The sequence below is a fragment of the Polyodon spathula genome, chromosome 25 (genome assembly GCF_017654505.1).
Source record: "Polyodon spathula isolate WHYD16114869_AA chromosome 25, ASM1765450v1, whole genome shotgun sequence".
Lineage (NCBI taxonomy): Eukaryota > Metazoa > Chordata > Actinopteri > Acipenseriformes > Polyodontidae > Polyodon > Polyodon spathula.
In genome coordinates this window covers 20,903,226-20,921,376 of record NC_054558.1, presented here as the reverse complement: position 1 = coordinate 20,921,376, position 18,151 = coordinate 20,903,226, and positions in this window count along the sequence as shown.

Below are 18,151 nucleotides of genomic sequence, written 5' to 3'. Positions count from 1 at the left end.
AAAAAAGGTCAACAGCAACAGCTTCTTTCTTTTAAAATATACAAAATCCAACTTAAGCTCAACAGAACCTGACACTTGTTCGTGGAAGGGTCACCTTTCACAGGAAGTCAAGCGTCCCTCTTCTTTCACACTGTGGAGAAGGCCACAACAGCGGGGATCAGCCCGGAGGCAGATCATTAGCCTGAGGTTGTCTGTTTACTGTGCCGACTTTGCATCCCTGCACCGAGCCATCTGCCTTAATGCCTGTTGCTGTCAATCGCTGATGGTGGAGGTGAGATCTGGTTCACTGGCCGCTCACTGGCTCCGTCTGAAGACCACCTGGAGACACGTAGCCTGCTCTACACCTCTTGAATTCGGAAGCACACTGGTGCTGAGGGCCACAGACACAACAACAGCATCTCCAGGTTGTGCATTCACAATGCTCTTTGCCTTAAAGCTTTAGATAAAGAGATAAAGTACCACTTGACTAGAAGGTGCCAAGACTGGGGGAGCATAATGACATCGTGCATAAGACAGGGCAGCAGGCACATTTACTCTCGCAGCTACTACCCTTAGAAAGGTTTACAGTACCACATTATTATATATATTCTTTTCCCATGGTTATACTGTACATTTACCATAGTTCATGCTGGTTTGCTATGTTTATTAATATGCTTTACCATACCGCGCTGTCCTTCTCTGTGCTTTATTACACATGCTTTGGCTATGGTAACCTTTTCTAAGGGTATCTAGTGTGAGGATTGTAAATCGCTGAACTGTATGATTTGCAGTCAACCACTGACTTACTGACATTATAAATAAATGACAAGACATTCAGGGTCTCTATTGCAGATGCAAATTTGGTAACATTTTACATGAACTGTTTCTAAATTCGCAGTGTTGTGTAGTTACAGTGCAACGCACCAACATGCTTGATTGCTTGCATTGTTGTTGTTTAATTACACCATACTTACACAATTTCTGACTTGCAAGAACACTTGTTGTATTCAAAGATATTTCACGTACTGTGAATGCTAATAAGAAACCAGTGGGGATGGCTGACAGCCTTCACGTGCAGAATACCAATAGGAGCTAGATGTGTTCTCTATTAATGCCTATGCAGTTCCACTGCAGTGGATATTAAGGCATGTCTGTTGGCATTGCATACAGGCAGGAACCCTTTCTTTAAACATCTACAATTGGAAAGCACCCCTGGGCCTGCAATAACAGGGAACTACCAAGGTCCTTTGCATGCGGACCATTAAAATGCACAGCCACGCACGCTAAGGAAGTTGAGCAGGGACCAATTCGATTACCCTCAGTGGAGTTTGTCCTTGCTGTGTGGGTTGGGTTGATTAGGGGGGAGTGTAGCTCAGCTGGTTTGGTGGAGCACAGCTTTTCCATCACAGTAGATGTGATCTGGCAAAGGTCAGTCACTATGACAACAATGCTGACCCTGGAACGCTTTTTTATTTCACTTTTCTGTTAAGAATTAGTCATATCATTCTGTTTAAATATAAGCATTGCAATTAGAGATAAAATGAGGAAGATTCAAGTTATTTTTTTTAGGTAACAAAAATTCAGCGTGAACAGAAATGTGTTCATGTGTGGCGTGAATGGAATCAGCTGCTAGTTCTTTAATCTTGATCATAATTACACCAGTCCTTGTTTATCTTGTGCAAATGAATGTGTCTCAACACAAAGACCCAGCTGAATGATTGGATGAATATTCATACAGGGATGAATGAAATCTAATTGCGATAAGACTTAGACATTCTTGAGATAGACACTTAAGTATAACCAATGTAACTTCTGACCTTTTTGTGTTTTTTTTGTGTTTACATTATTAAAGTTTGATATTCAATCACTTAAGCCTCATATTAGCAATAATAATAATAATAATAATAATAATAAATAATAATAATAATAATAATAATAATAATAATATCACCTTTTTAAACAATAGAATAGACTCCATTCTATCATATCCAAGAACCAAGAAGCTGTTAACAGGATGAGGGCCATGGGCATCTATTTGAAAACAGATTTCTTATGAAAACATGAATTGTGAGTTTATTCCAAAAGCACAGTGCAGATTATCTTTCTTACATGTGTTGATGGATTTTACTTACAGTGGATTTCAAAATCATTTTAGTGTGTAAGGGTATGAAGCTGGGACAGATAGGAGCTGTCAGTCTGGCAGTCACTTATACTCCAGGGCAGTGCTTGATCCTGCAGGATTCTCTCTGCCATTAAGCCCATTTTCATAAAGCAGTGCCTTCCATCAAGTGGCCAAGGTGCTTCCCTTCCTCTGCAGCATGCACACATCTCCTCATCTGAGACAGCGTCACATCTCAGATTACTGGTGAGCAGAAAAGACTGAACACCATTACTGACCACGGTCAGGAACTGTGAACTGCGAATAACAATACATCAGCAACATCAACAACAACAAACTTGATAAAGTACGCCTGCCAAAGAATTAACATGTTTAGGTCCCCTACCCATATCCGTCATTATCACAGGAAAAAAATACATTGAACCTACATTCACAAGACTTGGAATAATAAATACCAAAGTTTCATTGAATTTGGAAAAGTAGATCTCAAGAATTAGCCTTTGTTAGGTGTCAATAGTATACTGCGAATGGCAAATACAAAGACAGAAGAGAGAAAATAATTTTAAAAAGAGGTAGAAACTTTGTTTACTGACTTTCAGTGATGGCAATAAATACATTATTCCAGCATCAAAACTATTGGTCACTAATGAGTTTTCACACAGAAAGAGTTGCATCCAATATGCAAATTTAATTAGGGGCTGTCACAAAGTTAATAGAAGCCTATTTGTGTCTTTGATTGCTTTCACCCTGTCGTGGTGCATCACCAGTGTCTGTTTGCTTCAGTAACTCACTTCAGAGCGTTTGGCAAGGGCTGAAAGTGGAGGGGGAATGCAGGTCAAAAGTAACGGTTGTGCTTTATTTCACTGTCTTGTAAAGCGCTTTATCATGGTGGTCCACTATGAAAGGCGCTATATAAAATATTGATCGATGTTGATTAATTTATTTTAAGCAGCACACTTTTTTATGCTATTAAAGGTTAACAGCAAGCTTAATAACATGTTAAAAAATTTTGTGCTTCATATTTCATTTCATGCTTTTTTCTACTTGTTTAAAATGTTTGCCAGTCACTCTGAGCACTTGTTATTGCAATTACAGAAATTGCATTTTTATATAATTCTGTGTTACCAAGCTTTCACTTGAGTTCAGGTTAAAGGACCTTATTTAGAAATAAAAGAATAATATTACCTAAAAGATATTTGGAGTAATGCAATAAGAACTGATGAGAATGATAGCAAACAGTATAAGAAGGAAGGATATATAATTCAAAGCTCCATGCTCTTTAATATATAGTAAGCCTACTGAGAAACGAATACAAAGGACAATAAGATTCCTAATTTGGGATTGTTGATTTTCGGTTAAATGTGTTGAAAGGCATGTTACTGTAGTAATGCTCAGCAAACGGGATCATGTTTTGTTTAATTTTGTATTAGTTTATAGGTTAAATATAACAACAAAACATAAATTAATTCTGTTATTAAAAAGGCTGTTCGTTGCCTTGAATGTTATGACGGCAGGGCAGTCGGTTTCACAGCTTGTTGAGGAAGCTTGGCAAGGGGTTGAACCCTTCTTGTTACGAGCAGCCTGCAAATCAAACTTGAATCAACACAGGTTTGTAGCCCAGGTGTGTCTTGACACTGCAATGGATCGTATCAGAATATTATTGCTTTTGCCTCCACCATTTGAGTCTTTCGGTTGAGTTTTTCAGTCAGTGTTTTAGTCATTTAAAGCAGATGCTAATTGTATTTTGCTTCATTATTTTTTCCATCGTGTTGATATGATGTTATCGTACAGGTGCTGATTGTAATTTAATGCATGTTGTCACCTGGGACCCCACTCCTAAATTAGTTTTTACTGTAAAGCTCATTGCAGAGCATGATTTCAATAATGAAAAGATCACGCAGCTGTCTTCAACAAGAAGAAAGCCTGAAGCTAGTCCAGTATGCAAGAAGGTTTTTGAGCATTTGACATTCTCTGAGCATTAGTGTGTGTTCCATAAATGAAGGTATACAGAATACAGAATGCAAATTTGATTCTAGAACATTCTGGTGGAATTCTTTCTACCTCCACACATGCGGATTGAAGAGTATTCCAGACAGTGGCGTTCTAGACACCTATTGTACTTAACAGCAACTGTCTGATCTGAGTCAGGGGTTAGGAAGGAGCTCCATTGGGTTGCTGTCAAAAGAAGCCAATAGTATATGTATATTGTTGTTATTTATTCAAAATAATAGTCTTCAATACCATTGCTATCTCAACCGCTGCCTGATTTCCTGCCTTTTTGCCTGATCGCGATTGCTGAGCATTCACAGGGTCGAAAAGGAGAAAACGAAATCTACTGGCATTCAGCTGTCCTGTCAAAACTGCAGTGTGGTTCTAATGCCATCGTGTCTGCCCGTGTGCTATCTTTCCCCTGTTCTACAGAACCACTTGAAGATCATTTCTAAGGGCACACTGCCAGGTGTACCAATACAATTCACCCAGGCAGGCTAATGAGCAATGAAAAGGACACAGTTGGAGATGATCAGGATTGCTGGCAGTAACTGTACAGAATATTTCAATATAAACACAGATAAAGAGGTGGTGTAATTTTAAAACAAAAGCTTCCAGCATGCTAAGTCTTGATTCGAAGAATTACTATAAATGATAAAAACTGCAATTGCACAGAAGGGAAGGTTAAACTTCTCAACAGCATTTCATGGTTGACCCTTTTTTGTCATTTTATGTGTAGTAGACCTATATTGTGATGCTAAGCTAGACAAGAGCCTGGGCCCTAGCTGCTTCAATGCAATGCCCTGGCTTTCTCCAGCTCCTTCTCTTGCACCAGTTCTTTTTATCGATGTTGCTTTTTTGTCATATTATTCAACCTCCATGTAGCGTGTAACACCATCTAGGTTTTAGTCTGTCAAAAAAAGACGAATCCTGAATGGCATTTTTAAAAGCCAGCATGGGATGACTGTCCTTTGGTTTTTAACCAGACTTAAGAATGGAACATCTTGAAAATGAGTTGCAGTTAAAAACTTTTTAAAATGGGCTAGATTTCTGAATGCATTTGGAACACAATTTGATTTCTCATTTGAACGCCCTGGATGTGAACTTTGTGTTAAACAGTAATAATAGTTTCCTGAGGCTCATTATACCATTTCCTGGCGGTCCTTTTGTCTGATTCAAGTGACAAGTCCTTTTAAATCAGTTTCCGCTCCGCTTGGAAAGTGATACCACAGCACATTTTCTGAGGAGTGAGTCAATGAGAATGCCTTGCCTAATCCAAATATCTGTTATATAATAAAGTATTGCTCCACTCCCATCCTCATATTAGAAACTCACAGTGTTAAGAAATTCCTGAAACCGGCAAAAGCATGGCATTCTACAGAGGAACTGTTTGAAACCTACAGAGAAAGAACAGCCAAGCTGGTTCAGAGTTATACAAAAATACAAATATAAACACTTACCAGTAATTACAGTTAATTACATCTATCTATCTATCTATCTATCTATCTATACTATATATAGATATAACATATATATACTGAGAACAACTTTGTTATTTCAGATCTGTTGACAAAAGTAAAAAAAATGTTAAATTTATTATTATTATTATTATTATTATTATTATTATTTTAAATCTCAGTTGGGTTACACAGTTTTAAAGCTTTCAGCCACCCCCATTCCTCGAGTCACTGAAATCCGAAATTTCAATAACATAACCCTTCTACAAACTGTATGTTTACTTCTATCAGTCTTTCAGAAGTCTTCTTCAGAATGACCTTGGTTTTCTTTAATTGTATAGCGCTGGTTTTTGGATCTCCCTGCACTTCAGCAGTACTGTAGCATGTAAGATATGAATGAGGAGGGAGGGGGGACTGTAACTGTGTCTGAAATACATTTTTCCCTGTCATTTTATTTCCTTTAAAAAAATACAATATGAACAAACCATAATTTTATTTTGTCTGCTAGTCAATTAAATGCACACCCCCCTAAAGATCTAGTGTGTTATTAGCCAGTCCCTCACATGCCTGATTTTCATGGGTGGTAATAACTGAGGCATAGTCACGTCTCCCACCAGAAAATGTAAAACCCTCGCAGACACACTATGTCCTATCAGTGCCACCCTCGCTGTCTACTCCCTGCACCCTTGTAGCAGTGTGGTGACAAGTGTCTAATCGTTTTCCAGCCCCTGTAAGTTTGTATATAATTAAGAGGAAAAATGCGATGAACAAACCCAGATTTTAAAAGTGATTTCAGTGAAACTGCTTTGAGTGGAATTACAATTCTGAGTAGAAATGACAGACTATAGAATAGAAGGGCCTAATAATCAAACTTACATCACACAGGGGTAGCAGACTGACAACTGAAAGTTAGTTTGCAAAACAAATCAGCATAAAAGAATGTTCTGCATAACTTAAAACGTATTAAATGGCACTTATTGCTCATCTTAGCCCAATTCTAACAGCATACTGGAAAATGACCATTGGGGCCTATTTGTTTTGTCTTTCCAATTTTCTCAAAGTGTTTTGGAAATTATTCAATAAACATAGAGAAAATGGGTAACAAACTATTTTTTCATGCTGAAAAAAAAATATTAAAAAACATTTGTCCACTTCGTGTTGTATTATTACTAAGATTCTTAAACTATAGGCTGCTCCTGTTCGAGAGAGTCTTTCATAAAGTTCTTCCTAACTTTTAATAGCAAGAATGGAGACAGATCATAAGGTAGACAGAAAAGTCTACACTTTCTGGAATGTGACCCTATTGGAAAATCAACACACTACAGAAATACAACAACAACCAGAACTACAGTGGAACACACAGTAGAGGAAGAGGGAAAAGACAGATGACACTATCATAGCTAAAGACACCTCCTGACAGCTGTTACTGAGAAAAAAAGTCTCTGGGCAAATATTAATATGCAATTCCCTAAGTAGCTGCTGATTTCAAAGCAATGAAATGACAGCACCTGAAGAAGTGAAATTATCACCCACTGCCAAAAGGAAAATGTATCATCTGTCAATCTGGCGCCTGTGTTAGCATTCTACAGCACCAGGACTGTAGCGTAAGAATAGAAAATTAAGGAAGGGAGGCATGGGGCAGGAGGGGGGGGTCTCTCTCTCTCTCTCTCTCTCTCTCTCTCCTTTACCCAAAGGCAGGGCTGATCACACGGGAGCAATGTCATTCAATATGGTTGCTTTCATTTAGGAATAGAATTTTTATTTTGCCCCACTGCAGAGTTTTTTCCCCTTTATATTTACTTCTCTGAGCCTTAAAAATAAAATGTCTTGTAAAGTACCGTTCACATCAATTTAAAACGTAGAAGCTGTCTATGAGCTAGCTTGTAAGGAGAGAGAAGGATAGAAAGTCAGAAAGAGGGAGATTGCAGTTTCCTTCCAGTATTGGAGCATCTAAATAGTCTTACTGTGCAAATAGAAAGGTGCATTTCTACAGTTGGATTTGCTTTCAAGATAGAAGATAAGAACACACTCTTGGAGAGATACAGTACACAATAAGTAATTTAATTAATTAGCCAATCCCCCTTGTCTGTAATGAAGTAAAATGAGGAACAACAAGCATCTATGCTCGGTATTTGCCTCCAAGATGAACATAGCTAGATTTGAATAGGTACATGCCTGAGACATCTTGCCAGGGCTGGAATGCACTTACCTGTTCCCAGCTACAGCAGTGAGGCTGTTACAGGGAATTTTCCCCTTCAGTTAAAGACATACAGTTTTGATCCACACAGACTATTGATTTGTTTTCTTGAAACGTTCTTGAGCTGCAACTCACACAGCCCCTAGTTGATAAGAAACATGTGACTCTATCTGTTAATGTAGTTTCTTTGCAAGATGGCACATTCAAGGCTTTAATAATCATCGTCACACAGTCCAGGCAGCCCCACTACCATTGATTCATGGCTGATGATGAAAGATTAGTAATTGGAAGAATAATGGAAAGTATTTTTCAAGCATCGCTGCCCAAGGGCAGAGAGACACATTGTCTTACAGCATTTATTATATTGATTGATTCAAGTGCTGATCTCTACAGAAGGTGCCAACACTGTGATACAGAGATGGGCAAGAGTGGTCACACCTCAGCAGCCCATGTCATGGTGTATATTGGCTATTGAAAAGTGTGACGATTGGGTCATATTCTAATGATGGCAGTAGATATAAATAATTCAGGCATCTCCCTGGAATTGTACTTTACTGACAAAATGTACACAGTCTTGTTTTTGGTGGCGGAATTTAAACATGCCTCTGGTAGGTCCAGTAAAAGAGGGTCCACTTTGTGAAAACGGCAGAATCTACGTTCAGCACCACGGACAGGGCACTTTGCATTGTACGTGTGGGGAAAGACTGAAGGAGCTTCAATATTAGATCCCATGTTCAATGACACTATTTAATCAATACAAAATTATTAACACTGACAACAACAATAATACAATGTAACAAGGCATATGAAAGGTGAGGTTTCTCCCCTTCAGGCATAATTTTTTTTTAATTACATTTTTAGAAGTTTTCAAACAGTGTGTGTCAACTCTATGGAGTTCGAGAAGTTGCTCTGCCAAAACTTTAAAAAAATCACGAAGCATTATAAATTAAATGCACAGATAGGAAATTTAGCATGGTCCAATTGTAACTGCACTGTAACGATCATTAACATAGATCTCTGTATCTTTTAACTTAATCAAATAAAAACATTTGGATGCAACATTAGTTTGAAAAATGTAAATGTCTAGGATTTTATTTTCAGTCCTGGTGTACAACTTTAGTTTTTTTTTTCTAGCCCTACTTTCAAAACCCTCCAATTTTTTCTTACCACAAAACGTGTCCATTGTTACATATCCACAAACTATAGGTGCCACTAACATTCACTGTGTCCAGGAAAATTGAATTCTCCCTAAAAACCTCCTGCAAGAATAGCTTGTATTTGCCAGGCTCTGAATTAAGACAGAGTATTGCTTTTTTGCAAACCTAATATGATGAATGGTTGAAACTTGAATGCTCCACATTGAACAGGACACTTTAAACTACCAAGGGCTCTGTTTACATCTGAATTAAATCACCAGACTGAATGGAATGGAATTGAGTTGGCCTTGCTGAGAACAAAACAGAGTGCAACTTTCTCTCTGTTTGATCAGCGAGTGCATCTATAGGAAAACACCTAGACCACAGGAAGTTATAAAGAACCAGAAAGAAGCATTTTTAAATAACTATATATCCCTAACTGCAGTACAAAAATAAAACAAAGGATCAAAAAATCTTCAACACAAGAAAAGGTGGACTAGTAATAATATTGCTATTGCTAATAAGAGGTAAGGATTTAAAAACTTGGTTTGCACTTAAAACCTATTAGCATTGGTTGAGTGCTGTCCCAGGCTGGAACCAACACCACTTCCTAATGGAGAGCTGATATTCCTTTGAGCCCTACCCAACTTAGCTATTAGGATTTGATTAGATTCTAGGTGATAAGGCAGCAAGTGATATATCTTTGTTTACCCGTCAAGGTGCAGACATTCTGTTTCTCCTTCTGAAGCCTTATTAGAAATGCAGTAACTCACAGAGAGTAACAATCGCCTTTGCTGGGGACATACAGATCACCTCTCATTTGGGATGCAACACAACTGCAGACTTTACTTTTAATGACTAGGGACAGTGGTGTCATTTCTCATTTCAGAGAATGGACTGAAATGTGGAATGCATTCTTTTATTAATTTTAACAACAGCTCTAATCAAATTCTGTTGGCACTCAGACGCTCAGTAATTGTATCAGGGCAGTCTGGGGAGCTGTGCCAGTGCTTAGAACTTTGTCTGTCCCAGATGCTTGCCATTGCACCAGCATAATGAAGGTGAAGATCCACCAGACTGAAGCTGGGAAACACAGGAAGCAGGGTGAGTGCAGGCATGGAGGGGGCTGGCTTCTACCAGGATTATTGTGGAGCTAGAAAGCATTAAGGTATGGTTCACACCTGATTTCAGTCCTAACACCTCAATAACACCTTTGTTATACTGGCTCACTCATTAGGAGTTTTCATTTTCACTACTGTGGTTTGGATTTAAGATTGACCAACAAAGGCAAGTGCTAGATGCAGTGTAGTGTGCGTTTTGTTGCATTGGAAGGAAACCTGGGATATTACATTAGGGGTAGCCTCTGCTTTAAATCCTAACTCAAGTTTCCGATATAGGGCATGTCCAATAAGGGAGGGCTAAAGTTTTAATATGTGTGCTGATCACAGCATTGCAAATGCCTTCTTTAAGTAGATAAATCATATATGAATGCAGAGGTCATAAACTCAGACGTGACGGATTCATATAACATCATGGAACAGCTCAAACTGCAGCACAGACGGCTATAGCCTTATTCCATCACTGGGTAAGGAAAATAGTATGAATCTCTGTGAGTTTATGAGTCTGTACTTTTTTAAAACCTGATTTTTGTTCAAATGGATGTTAACACATTGCCCAGACACCTCATGGATATAACAACCGCTGTACTGGAAAGTGCAAATTGATATTTTTAATTTCCCATTCACGGCCTATCAAAACTGAATCAGATAAGGCTTTTCTAATGGTTAATTCACAATCAAAGCTCTTCACCTCAACAAGCCATTTGCATTTTTCATAATGATTCTGCCCATTTGCCAAGTAAAAAAATAAACACGCTGGGACACACTTAATGGATAAGACTGCAACCCCCCTTTTGCTGTCCTGTTTGGAAAAACAATAGAAAAGGCGATGGCTGTCTGGTAAGCACATTGTTTTTCATGGCTCCAAACTTGTTATAAATGTTAGCATGCGGCACCTTCACTTTTTATTCATTGAAGAAAAACAGCTATGAAAACAGCTACTAGGACTATGTTTTAATCCATGGCTAAATGACCCTTTGGCATTCTACACAATCTAGATAAGTGTTCTGATTAGTCACAAGCTTCTCAAACTACACAACTCGATCACGTGCTTCCAATCCTGGAAGCCTTTAAACATACACAAATGTTCACAGGAACAGAATGCCTGCACTTTGGTCTTCATTTTTCCAAGGAAGGGTCACTTCTACACAGTTTCAGCCTGCTAGTTCATTTCTACTCCCCTTGCCTCTTCTGATCCGCAGGTGTCAGCAGTAGCTATGACAGCCTTGCATCACTGGAACTGGCACTGATATCAACATCAGGGATTATTTTACAATATTCTGCAAAACAACATGCACTCGAGTATAGGGTTATTCTGTCAACAATTCTGGGCAATGAATACTGTAGTGTTCTGTACTGCATTCACTTTCAACGCAGCCTCTTCACAATGTGTATGAAAGTTCTGCATGTCTTTATATTAATCTAAATATGCACGCTCTGAGGGATTTAATAAGCTTGTGCTGGTTTTACAGGGATTAAACAAGTTTCAGCGTGTGATAGAAAAAAAAAGAGTAAGTATGTGAATACTGTCAAATTTCATCAGTCTGCAGTAAATCAAGCATTTCCTAAAGCCAGGCTGTTGAGGTTATTGGAGGTAATAATTACAGATATTATGGTTAGCTGGTTCTGCTAGTTACTGCATTTCTATGAATCTCTTATTTGTCTTGTGTCTGAAATCCAGCAGATCATTTAAATACAGTTACTGATACAGGTACCAGTCCTGACAGTCACAATTCTGTAAAATTCTGTATTTATTAGGTTAAAATGAAAAAAATAATACTGTATCTCACCCAGTTGCTCAGTTTTTGCTCAGTATTGTATGGTAGGCCATATATATATATATATATATATATATATATATATATATATATAATATGTATATGTGTGTGTGTGTGTGTGTGTGTGTGTGTGTGTGTGTGTGTGTGTGTGTGTGTGTGTGTATATATATATATATATATGTATATGTCAAATATATTGCTCCACGCAAGATGTGTATTAATAAATATACATTAATACACAACTGCAAAGGGAGGGAGAGGACAAATCCTTTCAGCAAGTTGTTGTGTGAAAGCCATTGGATAAGTCTCTTTTCTATCTTTACTTAATATTATTTATAGTGGTGTGCGCTGGCGAGGCGGCATGCAGTTCCACGTGAAAGACTTAAAGAGCATTCAATTAAATCTCTTGAAAAGACCTGCCAGCCCTGAAAATAACACTTTGAAATCAGAGTCTGAGTATGGAAAGAGAAACTAAATGTGCATTTCACACTTCTATCTATCAGTTACAGTGTGCAGGGAACACGCAAACAAACTGGAAAGAGGAATTCTGCATCTATGCGCTTGTTTAAGACACCTATTTGAAGGGGGGGGTGGTATAATTCAAGAAAGATTGGTGGCAGTTGTCAACTTTATAAGCGTCGCACGGGACACCTAACCAATGCACTTTATTAACAATAAAGCATACCCTCGTAACACACAGAAATCGATTCCACTTGAGTGAGCTGAGAATAATTTACTTTGGGCAGTCTGAAGCAAAGCAAAGCAATTGCAATCGGATACCCTTGCAGTAAACTAAATGAAAATGTAATTGTGAAGCATCGCTGTCACCTTCGGACGGATGTGAGGGCAATTTATGAGTGCAAGCCGGCGGATGAAATATACAAACAGATGTACCGCTTTTAAAAAAAGTATTCCAACAAAATGAGATGAATCTGCACAAAACCTTGCAGTAGAAGCTCAGGTTTGATGGCGCATTATAATTCTCTGTTGGTTCAAGACAGTCAGTTAAAAATGGCTTGAGAGCAGGGGATTCATTTCTGCAGGGTTTTAGGTATGGTAATGCTTAAGGAATACCAGGAAAGAGCACTGTTATGTAGTCTATTAATGGTAGTGCTTTAGGGGAGTCTTTTATATTAAATAGACGATGTAAACAGGCGATGTAAAAGAATCTTGTTGTGTAAAAACATGTTTCTGGAATTCCGCTTGGTCTGTGGATCTCATTCTGAAATGTAACATTGTACCAAGTCCTTCACATTACCTTGGCCAAGGGACTAAATTAATCAGGTAACCTCTCAAGCAAGGAAATTCTCTACAACTTGATAAGGGCTTTATGAATCACACCCGATTACTCATATAAAATGCAAATTAAAAAAAGAAAATGCAGACTTTCAATTAAATGCTGGTTGCCTGTACATAAATCACCCAATGTTGCTTATAAAGTAAAAAAAAAAAAAAGGTTCCCTCCCTCTCCCTACTTACTTCTTCAGCAAAGCTCTGGTTCTAGAGATTTATTGTAATTGTTCATTGGTGCTAATGTTTACAGGCTAGACTTCACCTTGAAAAATGCCAATGGGGGGAGGGGGGCATGTGCCCTCATTGTAAGGCACCCCTGTATACAACAGAGCTAGTGATAATGTTCATGGATCCCATAATTCAATTCTTCTATCAGTTTCTCCTTTGTGTGTGTGTGTGATGAGAGGCACATTACACAGTATAGCGCTCCCACAGTTTTCCACAGTTAATTCCCAATCAGCTCATGCTAACAGCAAGTTGTGCATGTACTGTGCTTTGCTGTGTAAGGAATGTGATTAATTGCAGCTATATAAGATAGCAAAATATTGGTACAATTTGCTTGTGTGTGCTGCTGGGAGCTTGAAACAGTTTGCTGCTCTGGTTCTTCACTTTGCATATTCATGTGCTATAAAACATTGGTAATATGATTTTCAATTGAGTTATTTTATTGATGCACAACAGGCATACCCTACTGTAAAATCCAGATTCAAGTTCATTATTGATGATTATTCTTTTGTGGTACAATAACTTAGCCCCACACAAAACATATCAATTTATATATAATTTTCAGAGCTACAAAGCTTTCAAAAAAGTATCCCAAAAAAGAAAGAGAAAAAAATTGAGTCTAGATGAATGTAAACATGCATAAAGTCAATTTTGTGGATTAATAGTGTCACAGAATTGCCTAGTATTCCCCCGTGTTCCTTCTGCAGCACGCACACAGCATCATAATAAATATTATAAATGGTCCTGCTGGAGATATCTTCCTATGGCAAGCAAGAAGATTTACAATATAGTGACGAATGTAGCGACAAGGATAAAAAGAATTTGAAAGCATGATGTGATGTGCTTCAAAGCGTCTCTTTGAATCTGTCCTCTTTCTCCTTGTGTTTCACAAAAAGCCAGTTGGCTCAGAAACACAGCCTGGAGACCGTCTGCATTTGATGTGTCAAACCCACTTCACTTAACTTGTTTGTAAACAGAAATTAACTTGGAGAGAAAAGAAGAAAGAACAGCATCGCCCTGCTTGACTTTTATCTTGACGGAATTGCAAAATATCCAGTATTAGCCACACTTAAATTTCAACTCTGTCACATGTTTTCAGATTAATGCGTTTCAGCTACGCTCTGTCACAGCTTGAAAAGAACCATTAGAAAATGGTAGCGCATACTGGTCTGGCAGAGAATGCTAATAATTTGCCCACAATAGAGCTCTGCATTGCTCAGAGCTTCCTAACTGACCAGCGACTCCTTAACAAGTATGTCCCCATCCACTCATCACTGGGTCTTTGAATGTCACCTACGCAGCTGTGTAACCCAGCTGTTACGTCCAGGTGTGACAGTCTTACTGTTATGCTATTCACCCAGAGGAACATTTGGACAGAAGCACGGGATTTAATATCTCAAATGACGTAAAACCCTACGTGTGAGAAAGTGATAAAAAGCAGAGTAGTTTACATTGTGGCTACTCTATATTCTGGCAAGGATAAACATGCAATACATTCCTGGTGTGCTCTGGTTACAGCTCCTGGGGACTTCTTGTATTTTACTGATATCTCTTCTGTATTGAGGCACACACACCCTCATCTCAGAGGACATCGACCTATAGGTTGTTGTAAAATGAGAGGTATATCGGGTTATACCCAGATGTCATTGGAATAGTCTATAGGAGGGATGGAGTTTAAAGTTAAAGATTAAAGTGTTTTGGGTTTGGGTTACAGAGATAATGCAGGCATTGACAGTGGAGATTCTGGTTTGTTTTTCACCTATAAAATGAGAAGAACATGTGTTCACAAAGTGACAGAGTTGTCTTGAAATTTACAGAGTGTGAGGTCAGGCAGCAAGCAGACAAAAACTTCCAATCCAAGAGTATTGTGTGCACATCAACAGGTCCTGAATTGTCTAGAATTGCTGATTGAGACTGCATTCCACCAAGCTGCAGGAACAGACAGATAGAGCCCCATCTTGGCGCTAGGTCTGTTTTCATAACAGCCTAGCCTTATTTGCATGTAATTTGCAAAAACCAACACTATGTAATCCCTAACTACAAAACAAATCCAATCACAAAAATTGGTTTTTCAATTTTCTGAGCAATGCTTCTTTCCAAAGAAAACTAATTTGCATGTGTAATCAGCAAGATTCAACAGTGCATGATCCCTGTATATAAAATGTACTCTCCAGAGGTCTTTGGGAATTCATCTTTTTTTTCATTTATTATTGACATTTCCCCTAGTTTAAGTTATCAAATTATCAAGCCTGAAATCTGGTATCAACTGTATATATTTGAAAATTTCAAACATCAGTGCGCTGTTACATATCAAATGCCCAGCAGGTGGCAGTGATGTATATACTACAGCTAGTTCTGAGTGCAGTTTATTAGCTTGTGTTTGGTTCAGTCATTTTCCATTTTTTAGCTTGTGAATATTTAATAACAGCTGCTATCCTGATTGCACAAGTTCATTTATTAAACAGCACCTGTCATGAAGAAGAACCTGTCTGTGAACCAGAGAAAAGTGAGTCTCGTTTGCAATCAGCTCAAATTATCCAACCCTTAATTAACACCCTTAGGGCTACTGGCAAGCATTTCTTGGTGATCCTTGTCCGTGAAGCACAACACAGCCTTGGTTGAAAGGGAAAAGCATGTAGGCTACACTTTACAGGTATACTCTTCGCCATGTAACTTATCCTGACCGGTAACACTTTATTTAGAGGGTCATAAATCCATATTTAATTCAAATGCAATTAACCATTTGCTACAGTTTATTTGCATGTTAATGATACACACCCTAACAACGTTAAGTTTTTGTTTAAAAATGTATAATAATTCGAGTAACTACTGCATTAAAATACGTGGGAATTCATTAAAAAAAAGATATATTTTTTTTGTTTTTAAACTGTATTACATTATTGTGATGCATAATAACAAGCTCCAGGCTCCCAGGAGCTGACTTTGTTTGTTAATGCACCTGGTTTATGCTCCACATTCAGACTTTTCACCTCCTCTATGGCAGAGCAGTGTTCCAATGTGTATCCCTAAATAACTCAGCAAGCACTTGAAATGGTTATTAGCATACACACAGTCAGGCAGGCAGCACAACACAGGGCTCTACTGAGGAGCGATAAGAATTAAGCACACAACAAAATGTAAATCAGTCTGAAGCTTAGTCCCAGGTGAAAAGCAGCACTAGATTATACAACAACACAGTGCTACACTTTGTAAAAAAAACAGATTCATTCACAGAGCGACTTTAACATGTTCATAATACCGTAATACTGGCCACAGTCCAAAAACCACAGACTATAAGTTGACAAGCTGTCATCAGCAGCCACACTTACGACTCCCCAGGGCTTGGCATGCCTATTAAAAACTCATTGCTGCCTTTGTAAAAATCCTGGGGAGAGGGGTGGTTGATCAGGAATGAGGTGCAGTGTGGCCGTTTTGGGTGGAAGTGATGTCCACCCCACTACTTTGAATAGCATTAAACAAACTGTATATTTGTTATTGTTATTGCTGTGACTTCCATCTAGTCTGGTCTCATTTATAATGCAATGGGTTTTTTTTCCAGCAATGTACCCGGGCATTGAGACGTGTGCGTTGTATTGTTTCAGATGTATTTTCCTTCTTGTTTGTGCTTCCATTTGTTTTAAATTGTTCCAGTTATGTGTCAATTCTGAACTGAAATAACTTTATCTCATATTCATTGTGAAGAATGCTATGCTTGCCCTACAAAGGCGATACACATATTTAAATGGCATATATTGCATGTTGACTAGATAAGGGAAATGGTATCCTATTCACTGTACTATTTGAGGTTATTTTGATGAAAATGTTTAATAAAAAACTTACCTCAGGAAGAGACTCAGATAATGATCTGACAGGCCTGTATGTATTTCCTGAGGGCCGCTGTCAAAAGTGAAGCTTTTTTTAACTAGGCGAGTCCAGCTGTCATCAAATCACTGATGGACAACAATGAGGACTTGACACCTGACGAATCACATCATCAGCAAGACTGCAGTGAAAGTGAACCCTGGAGCAGCGTTGGGAACTTGCAAACAGTAAATCTACGTGACTGGGTGTTTTCAGTTTAGCAGTTAGAGCCAGGAGGTTAACAATAGTCTGTGTCCTAACCTGCTTTTAAATGAAATGCCTATATATATATATATATATATATATATATATATATATATTGATTATATATATAATATATATTATATATATATATTATATATATCTGATATGGACTGGTTTGAACAGCACTGACAGTGACCTTGTGGAGTCTCCTATAACATTGTATAAAGGACTCTGATATAAAGGCTCTGATAAGGGCAAATAGGGCCCAATAAAGTAGCCAGGCAATCTCTCTCTCTCTCTCTTTCTCTCTCTCTCTCTCTCTCATTCTCTCTCTCTATGCTCTAAATGGAAAGTTAATCAACTTTAAAGGGAGTGCAGTTGCCAAATTTAATGGAACATTGGAAAATGTTAATATCGCGCCCACACACTCCCCCGTGTATTAGCATGGTGAGCCCTATACACAAGGGGTGAAGCTGCTGCAGTGGCAGGGTGAATGCTGGCTGAAAATCGCAGCTATATATAGTGCCATGACCTTCTTGGGCCACCTGTCGATGTCTCCCCCTCTAAAGTGTCTGAATGGAAGAGAGTGTCTCTTTAGTCTCAGCCTCCCATCAGGGGTGAAATTGACTGAGAGCCTCTTTATTTCCACCCTGCAGGATAAGGGCAACATAGAGATCTAACAATTCAGAGGGGAATAAAAGATACGGTTCTAAAAATCAGAAACAATCTATAGAACAGTTAGTGTTCTGTGTGTGGCCACATGCACAAGGGCACATGCAGTTTTAAAAACACACT